Source organism: Notamacropus eugenii, chromosome 5 (assembly GCF_028372415.1).
Source record: "Notamacropus eugenii isolate mMacEug1 chromosome 5, mMacEug1.pri_v2, whole genome shotgun sequence".
NCBI classification, from domain to species: Eukaryota; Metazoa; Chordata; class Mammalia; order Diprotodontia; family Macropodidae; genus Notamacropus; species Notamacropus eugenii.
Window position 1 is genome coordinate 20,319,701 of NC_092876.1, and position 8,489 is coordinate 20,328,189.

An 8,489-nucleotide genomic window follows, 5' to 3' on the forward strand; every position below is an offset into this window, starting at 1 on the left:
AGAGAGAACAAAGATTATTCCAAAATTTTATATTAAACATTATCAGTACTCACTTTGTTTCCTGTTGTTTTATGACTGAAAAATTCCTTCTTTAAATGTTTTGGTACCTGTCGGACATTGATTTCTGTAATGCTCCCCTTAGGTAACATGGTGAATGAAGTGCTGTCCCTGGAACCCCAAGACCTGAATTCCAGTTCAGCCTCTGGTATTTCCTAGTTGTATGTCCTTGGTCAAGTCATGTCATCTAATCGTGCCTCAGTTTCTCCATCTGTAGAATGGGGATAATAAGGGCATCTACCTCCCATAGTTGAGGTGAGGATTTAATTAAATAATACTTGTTAAATGCTTTGTGAGCATTAAATCCCTAGGGAAATGATGGGATACAGGCTCTGGGAACCCCTTAGAACTCTCCTTGAATCTTCCCACTTGATCTGGCATTCCCCCGAGGCCATAAACTTTTCATTATAGCCTTGTCCACTTGCCCCTGGCTATTTCCCATTCTTGATCTTATCAAAACATTTGTGCCCAAATCTGTTACCCTTAAACTAGTCTAGTCCTCCCCTGTCAGTTCCCTTCAAGACCCTCCCTAAACCCCTGCTCTTGTTACTCTAGAGTACTTGGCCACCCTTTCTTTATTCCTTCCACAGTCTTTCTGTACATAAGAGCCATTTTTCCTCCATCAAAATGCTCAGATTCAGTCTGGCCTGATTGCTAACACAATTATCACAAATGCTTAGACTTATTAAAAATTTACCCAGTATGGTGAATCTTTAATAAACTTTGTTTTTCTTTGACTGAAAGAAGACTTGGAGCAAATTCATTTGGCAGGACCCAGTATGTCAGTATTTTGGGGTCCCAAGTACCCCTAGCCTCAACTGAAATATTGGCTATTTTTATGACTATCTTTCTTTGGATCATTAGTCTCCTAGCAAAGTCAGTTGGCTAAAACATGGATAGCTCAACTGAGAAAGAGAGGGAGACAGAAGGAGAAAGAGACACAGTCAGAGTGACAAGTCCCAGATCTTTCCCAAGGGAAATTTGCTTACATTTCTTAATACCACAGAGTAAACCAATTTTCTTCAGCCAATTGCATTGTGTGTTGTAAAGCATACTCTTATTTGAGATCTCTTGATATTGTTTTAAGCTAGTGGGCCTTTTTAAAAAAGGAAATGGGGAAAGGATCAAAGACAAATGATTATCATATGAATGTAACTAGTACAGGCCTGTTACTGCAAAGGGTGGCCCTAGTTAATCAGATGTTTTCATATCCCAGGGGACATCAGCAAGGTCCTCAAACAAGATGCCAAATGAAGCCTCTGGTGAATGTTCCTTGGAAGTGTCAGCCAGGAGTGAATGCCAGAGCAACCCTAATGTGCCAGGCACTGTGCTAAACCCTAGAGATACAAAAAGTGGCAAAACGCAGTCCCTGTGCTGAGGGAGCTTACAATCTATAAATCTGTATAAAGTAAGCTATACACAGGATAAATAGGACATAATTAGCAGAGTTAAGACACTGGAATTAAGAGAGGTTGGAGAAGACTTGCTATTAAATGCAGGATTTTAGCTGGGACTTAAATAAGGAAGCAAGGCAGGTCAATGGTCAGAGCAGAGGGTGGTGAGTATTCCAAGACTGGGGCACAGCCAAAGAAAATGATGGGAGCTGAGAGCTGGAGGGTCTTGTGAGTGAAACCTCCAGGGGACCAGTGTCACTGGATGAAAGAGAAAATGTGGGAAGGAAAGGTGTAAGAAGGTTGGAAAGGTGAGAGGGGGCCAGGTTATGCAGGGCTCTGAATGCCAAGCAGAGAATTTGTATTTGCTCCTGGAAAGAGGAAGAAGGTTACATGGTCAGACGTGTACTTTAGGAAAATGATTTTGGGGCTAGACTAGAATGGGAGACTTGAGGCAGGCAGACCCACCCGAAGCATTTATGGTAATAGTCCAGGTGTGAGGTGATGGTTGTTTTGTTGAAAGGTGATTGAGAAACTTTAAGATGGAATATAAATGTGAATGATTTTAATTCACTAGCTTGTTAGACAGAAAAGTGGTATATCAGGTTGTTCACCATTTTAGGGGGGAAATGGGAGGCTTAGAGAATTCAGTTGAAGTTGATAATATTAGGCAGGAGGTCTTGTTAGATTAGAAAAAAAACCCTACAAAATACCCCACAAAAGGTTTTCATAATTTAAGGTGGAATAAAAATTCATATTTCATAATTCCACAGAGGAGTGAAATGATTAACATGGAGTTTAGGAGGGCACAGCTTATTTAGGTCATTATTATAAGTGTTTAATGCATAAATTTAAAGATTCTTATGAGTAGCTGATTAAAAAGTTGCAGAGTTTTGCAACAACTTTTTGTTGTTTTTCTTGTAAGAATAAAATATTTGGGGAACCATATTGCTACAGACTCTAAACTATTCTCCTGGTTCTGCTCACTTCTCTCTCTATCATTTCAATCAGTTTTTCCCAAGCTTCTCTGACACTGCCTGTTGCTACTTCTTATGGCTCAATAACCTTTCATTACGTTTTCAGACTATCATTTCTTCAGTCATTTCACAACATGTGGGCACCATCTTTGATGCCAGATTTTTGCAACAACAACAAACAAGATACTGTCTTTTTGTGTTTTGTATATGGGTCTTTATCATTTTTTGGTGACCTATTCTGTTCAGAGATCCAGTGTTTTATCACTGAACTGGTGATGCCTAGAGATGCACTGGATGACTTTGGAGTCTTTCACATCTAAAGAAACTCTTAAGTGCTTGGCAGTGCCTACTTCAGCCACCTTCATGGCTAGTGGAACCAATTTTTCTTATCTGCTCGTTCCACCAGGGGAAATCTTCACATATTTGGGGTAGACACTCCACTCCCCACCCCAACACACCCTCCACCCCAAGAGAAAATTCATAAATGCAATGAATGTGGTAAAGCCTTCAGCAATAACTCCACACTTAATCTACATTATAGGATTCATACTGGAGACAATCATATTAATGTAATACCTTTAGCCAGTATACAACTCCTATTCAGCATCAGAGAATTCACACTGGAGAGAAACCTTATAAAAGTAATGAGTGTGAAAAAACCTTCAGCCAGAGTACAAGCCTTATTCATCATCAGAAAATTCATACTGAAGAGAAACTCTGCATATGCCATGAACATGGACAAGCGTGTATTAGCAGGGAAGACTTACTAAACATCAGAATTCACACTAGAGAGAGGCCCTATAAATGTAACGAATTTGGAAAAACCTTGACTCATAGTATGAATCTTACTCAACATCAGAGAACTCATAATGCAGAGAAACCATATCTGTGTAATGAGTGTGGAAAATCTTTCAGTCAGCACATGAACCTTAGGTGTCATCAAAGAATCCCTGCTGGTGAGAAGCAGCATAAATGTAGTAAATGTGACATAGCATTGAACCCAAGCATGTCTCTTGCTGAGCATCAGAAAACACATAGGAAAGAAGCTATGTGGTTATAAATTGAAATCTAGCTGCAGACACTTACTATGTCTGTCATCCCAAGTCACTTAACTCTGTTTGCCTCAATTCATCATTTTTAAAATGATCATGAGCAGAAAATGGCAAACCTCCTGTATCTTTGCTCAGAAAGTCTCAAATGTGGTCTAGAAATCTCAGACAAAACTGAAACAAGTGAATAATGCCATGCACTGTGTTAAGGCCTGGAACTCATTACAGAAAAGGAGAAAGATTGTCCTATCCTCACAGAGATTACACTTTCAATGGAAAGACAACACATCAAAGGAAGAGATTTTGGGAAAAGACACTGAGACATGGTGGCAAAGTCAGTGAAAAGTTCCAAAGTAAGTCACCAAGGTGCCAATGGGCAAATGTGGAGATGTGTGAGCTGACCCTCTTCTTATCTAGGTGTTTGGAGTACATGAGCTCACCCCATGGGGAAGAGAGAATATGGAAGAATGGGAAAGGAAAGAGATATGGAAGAGCTTCTGATAAGAACAAGTTAAGGATTCCAGAGATGAATTATCAAAAGCATGTCCTTCCTCTAGTGATTGTTCACATTATGAATGGATAGAATGCAATGAAGAGTCATGACTCAGAACACCTACTGAAAAGAAAAGAAGTGTATATTTTGGAGAATCTGAAAAAATCAGGAAAAGACTAAAAAAATTGTTTAATTGCTCAGAAGTTCAACAATGGAAATAAAGGAAGTTATAAGTGAAATATACAAATACAAGATTAATGAGATGTCTCAAATGAAATCAAAATAATAAAAAGGTGAAGAGATTTTAACCTACAAGAAAAAGAATTGCTCCACAATAATACAACGTCTTAAACAGTGAATCATGTCATTCTGCTAGAAATGAAAAACATCAAATGCCAAGTGCATTTTGCATGTAGCAAATTGGAAAAATAGATGAGCCTTCCCAAGCATCAAAGGATTTCAAGAAGCAGTCACTTTCTTGTACAATCTCCATCAGTCTGCCTCTTGACTCATTCTTTGGACTCCTTAAACCTAAGCCCAAAGGTATAGAGTTGTAGCAGCATGTTGAAATAATTTATTTTTCATAAACTGTCAACATCTTTCTTATACATTAGTTCAATCTCTAACTCTAATTGATAAAATTTTGCATTTTTAATGAAGAAAGGAACCCTCCTTTCCCCATATACTTACTCTTATTTCTCTATTATTAAATATTAAAATGAATGAATGTTCCATGAACAATTAAAAGTCATCTTAAAAGTAAAGCAGAAGCTTATTCTTTAGCAACTGATATATTCATAGGATTTTTTTTCATTCTTGCTGTAAGTCCCATGAATAATTTTGCCTAGGTGAACCCATCCCTGCATTCCTGGTGTAAATTACAGTTGGTCAGAATGTAGAATCTTTGTATATTTTTTTGTAATCTCCTAGCTAGTATTTTATTTAGGATTTTGGCATCTATATATAATAATAAATTTGGTCTATAATTTTCCATCTATTTTTTCTTCTGATTGATTTGAATATCAAAACCATATTTTATTTCACAAAAGGAGTTCAGTAGTACCCCTTCTTTGCCTGTTTTTCCAAATGAGGTCCATGACCACATCACTGAAGGTCACCAACTCCTATACCATCAAAAGTCACATGATTTAGAGCTGAAAGACTCCAGAATTCATCTAGTCCAACCCTCATCAACTTAGAAGAGGAAATTGAAGCCCAAAGAAGGGATTTGTGTGCAACTCATCTAACCTTTATGTGTGTTATGGTTAAAACAGCTGCTGCCATTGCTTTATGATTGCTTGCAGTTGTTCAAGGATTATATTCATTCATTGTATTTTTTAATGATACAGAAACAGAAGTAACTGTAGGGAAAGGAGGGATCTTTGTTCAGCAAAAAATGAAATATTTTATGAGCTGGGGTTGGAGATTCAGCTAGTCCATAAGAAAGACACTGATGTTATTAATGAAAAATAAATTATTTCAACATGCTGGTAGAACTTGAGAACACTTGAGATCAGGAGGCAGACTGGATATCATACAACAGAGTGAGGACATCTCTAAATATTTTGATACCTAGGAGGGCTCATCTATTTGTTCAACCTGATATATGAAGAATAGATGTTCAGACAATGCACTTGGCATTCAGTGTACTTCTACTTTGAGCAGAATGGTATTGTGGGAAATAAGTAAGAATTCTGTTTCCACAGCTTTGGGTGATCAGTGACTCCGACCTGAAAGTTTGGTTAAAAAAAGGCAACAGGCTAAATGCATACAGTTTATTCCCTTAAAGCTAGTGGTCACATGATTACGGAGCCAGAAGAAACTTCTGACTCCCTGATAGAAGAATGATCAGGCTGAAATACACTTTACTGTGAGAAAAGAACTTTCTTAGTTGAATAAGTTGTAAATTCATTGAGACAAGACAATTAACAAAGCAGTGTCAGTTGGAATTTATGATTTCAGGATTTCTGAATTTCCTGTATATGGCATATGTCTCCGTGACACAAGATAAGAAAAAATCCCACCACTTTGGCTGCAGGCATCCTGTCAAACAGGTCTTTGAAATTGTTTACACAGGAAAGGGAATTTTTAGAGCAAAGCAAAGCAGTCTGATTGATTAGTTCAGGCTTGGGCCCTTATTAAAGCCTGAAATTTATAGCAGATGATTATCATGACCTAGCCCAGTCCGGTTAGAGGCCAGAAACTTGTGAGCAGGCTTGATGAGCTGTTTGAAGGAAAGCCTATCAGAAAGGAGAACATGTAATCATGTGGCCAGGGTATGGTGGGTCACTGAGTTCAAAATTCAGAACAGTATAGTAAGCTTCCATTTTTCTGAACATACTGTAGTCTTCCTATAACCTTATTGGGGAGGCTACCCATCCATTCAGGGTTAATAAATGCTTTCCTGATTTCACAATAGGTGTTGTTCTTTGTTTAAGGTGAGCATGTTTCTCACAGTTGAGGGCTTTTTAGTTAGGCTTATTTCTCACAATTTGATTCACTTTTTTAAAAAGTTCTGTTATTTTAAAGTAATTCTCTTTCATGTAGATAAAAATCTTTTTTTTTTGTCATTTTGATTTAAGACTGTGTGGGATGGCTCAGGTCCCTACTTAAATCAATTACTCAGAGGCCTCTCAAAGTGATGACAGAAAGTTGATTTACTAGATTCTTGAGAATCAGGATAATCCTACAGCAGTTCACCTGGAGTAGGAAAGACAAAGACAAAGAAAAGGCAGTGATTTATATAGACCCTAACACAAGTCCCTCCCCCCCCCCCCCACTGACCATTATCCTCATTAGCTGAGAGTATGATCTTACATTCTAGACACAAAATCTAACCAATCCCTTTTGAAATGAAGACATCGAGGAATTATGTAAGTTTTATCCAATCATTGAGACCCTAATATGCTACACAGTTTTACATCCTTATATGGAACTATTCTATTCTAAAAATATTGTAACCTTGAGCCTCTCGGTCTTACCTCACCTCTGGGAGAAGAATTACAATCTGAGAAGTCTTCACTAAACCTATCCCACTCAAGACCTATGTTTTATTTTCTGTTTATAATTTGTATTTTATTTTAGCTTTCTTTTTTCTGATATTGAGCATTTGAGCAATTTATTAAACTTGAGAATTTATTAACTTTTCCTGCTTTTTTAGATTCCCAAGAATTTACACGATTATTCACTAGGTGTTCTGACTCATAACTCTTGACTGCACTGTATTTATTCAAAGGATGAGTCACAGAGGAAGGCCATTCCTTGAATCCCTAAGGTCTCAGAAGCTCTCGCCCATCTCTTTCCTTCCCCATCCTTACTAGCTGTGTGACCCTGGGCAGGTCACTTCACTCGGTTGGCCTGAATTCACTGGGGAGGGAAATGGCGAAGCAGCCCAGAAGGGTTGCCAAGAAACCCCCTCGACGATATTGGGGTGCTGTGGTCCCCAGCTTAGGGCGAGTCAAACAGGACTGACCAAGAACAAAGCGCCAGGAACAGTGCCAAGCCCCGGGGATACCAGAGGCCACAGACAGCCCCTGCCCTGCGAGCACGTGCCCAGGCTGGCAGCGGGAGCTGCTCAGAGGAGAAACAGGAGGTGACCCAGGCTTTGGGGGACAGTCAGAGAGAATGCCGGGAGCGGGGAGCCCGAGGGGCTCGTGGGGAAACGTCCAGGAGACCAGCGTCACCGGACGGAGGAGGAGGAGAAGCCCGGAAAGGGGGGGAGGGTCCGGGTGGTGCTCGCTCCCTGGGGTCTATGGAGCGGGGGAGGGGTGGCACGGGGAGACCTGCCCTGGAGGACCGTGACTTCGGGGCTGGAGGCCGGCTCCAGGGCTTGGTCTCCTCCAGCGGAGAAGCACCAGGAGGTCTAGGGGCGGGGCGGCAGCGCTGACCCCGGGCCACGCCCCTAGCGCAGGCTCCGCCCCCCGTCATGGAAGGAGGTGGGGCGGCAGCGCTGACCCCCCCTGGCCACGCCCCTAGCGTAGGCTCCGCCCCCCGCCATGGGAGGAGGCGGGGCAGGGCGGACCCGAGTTCTACCTGGCCTGGGGGGAAGGGAGGAGAGAAATAAACCTCGGGGGTCATGGGAGGTCGGAGGTCAGATTCCAGAGAGCAGCCGCGGTCTGTCTCTTCACCTCTCTAGCCCGTCCGGGAGGCGCCAAAGAGCCGGAGGGTTTGGGCACAGAAAGGAAGCCTGGGTCTCACGTGACCCGCCCCCCCGCCATGGTAAGGGAATTTGAGGATATTCCCAGCCCCTTGACAGCCTCATGTGATCTACTTTGAGCTCTGGCCCAGCCCACAGCCTGAGTCACGTGGCATGGTGGGAGGAGCTTGTGGAGCCCGCGAAACCGGAAGTGCGGGCGAGGGGAGCCGGAAGTGAGTGAAGCCAGCCGGAAGTGAGAGTGAAGCCGGAAGTGCGAGAGGCCGAGCAGCGACAAAGCGGTCTGAGGTGAGTGAGAAGGGGCGCCTTCTGCGCAGTGCGGCTTTTTGTAGGGAGCCCTGAGGGGGAAGGGTGGCGATGGCCGCGCTC

General features: G+C 41.8%; 1 protein-coding gene across 1 annotated transcript in view; it reads left to right on the top strand.

The window, feature by feature from the left end:
- The first annotated feature begins 7,717 nt into the window (after positions 1-7,717).
- The window catches only part of LOC140508331 (zinc finger protein 10-like), a 66,260-nt gene continuing 65,488 nt past the window's right edge, over positions 7,718-8,489 (top strand). Inside the window, exon 1 of the mRNA XM_072616161.1 lies at positions 7,718-8,408. The gene's annotated coding sequence lies outside the window, so the exon portion shown is untranslated. The remainder of the gene's footprint in view (positions 8,409-8,489) is intronic.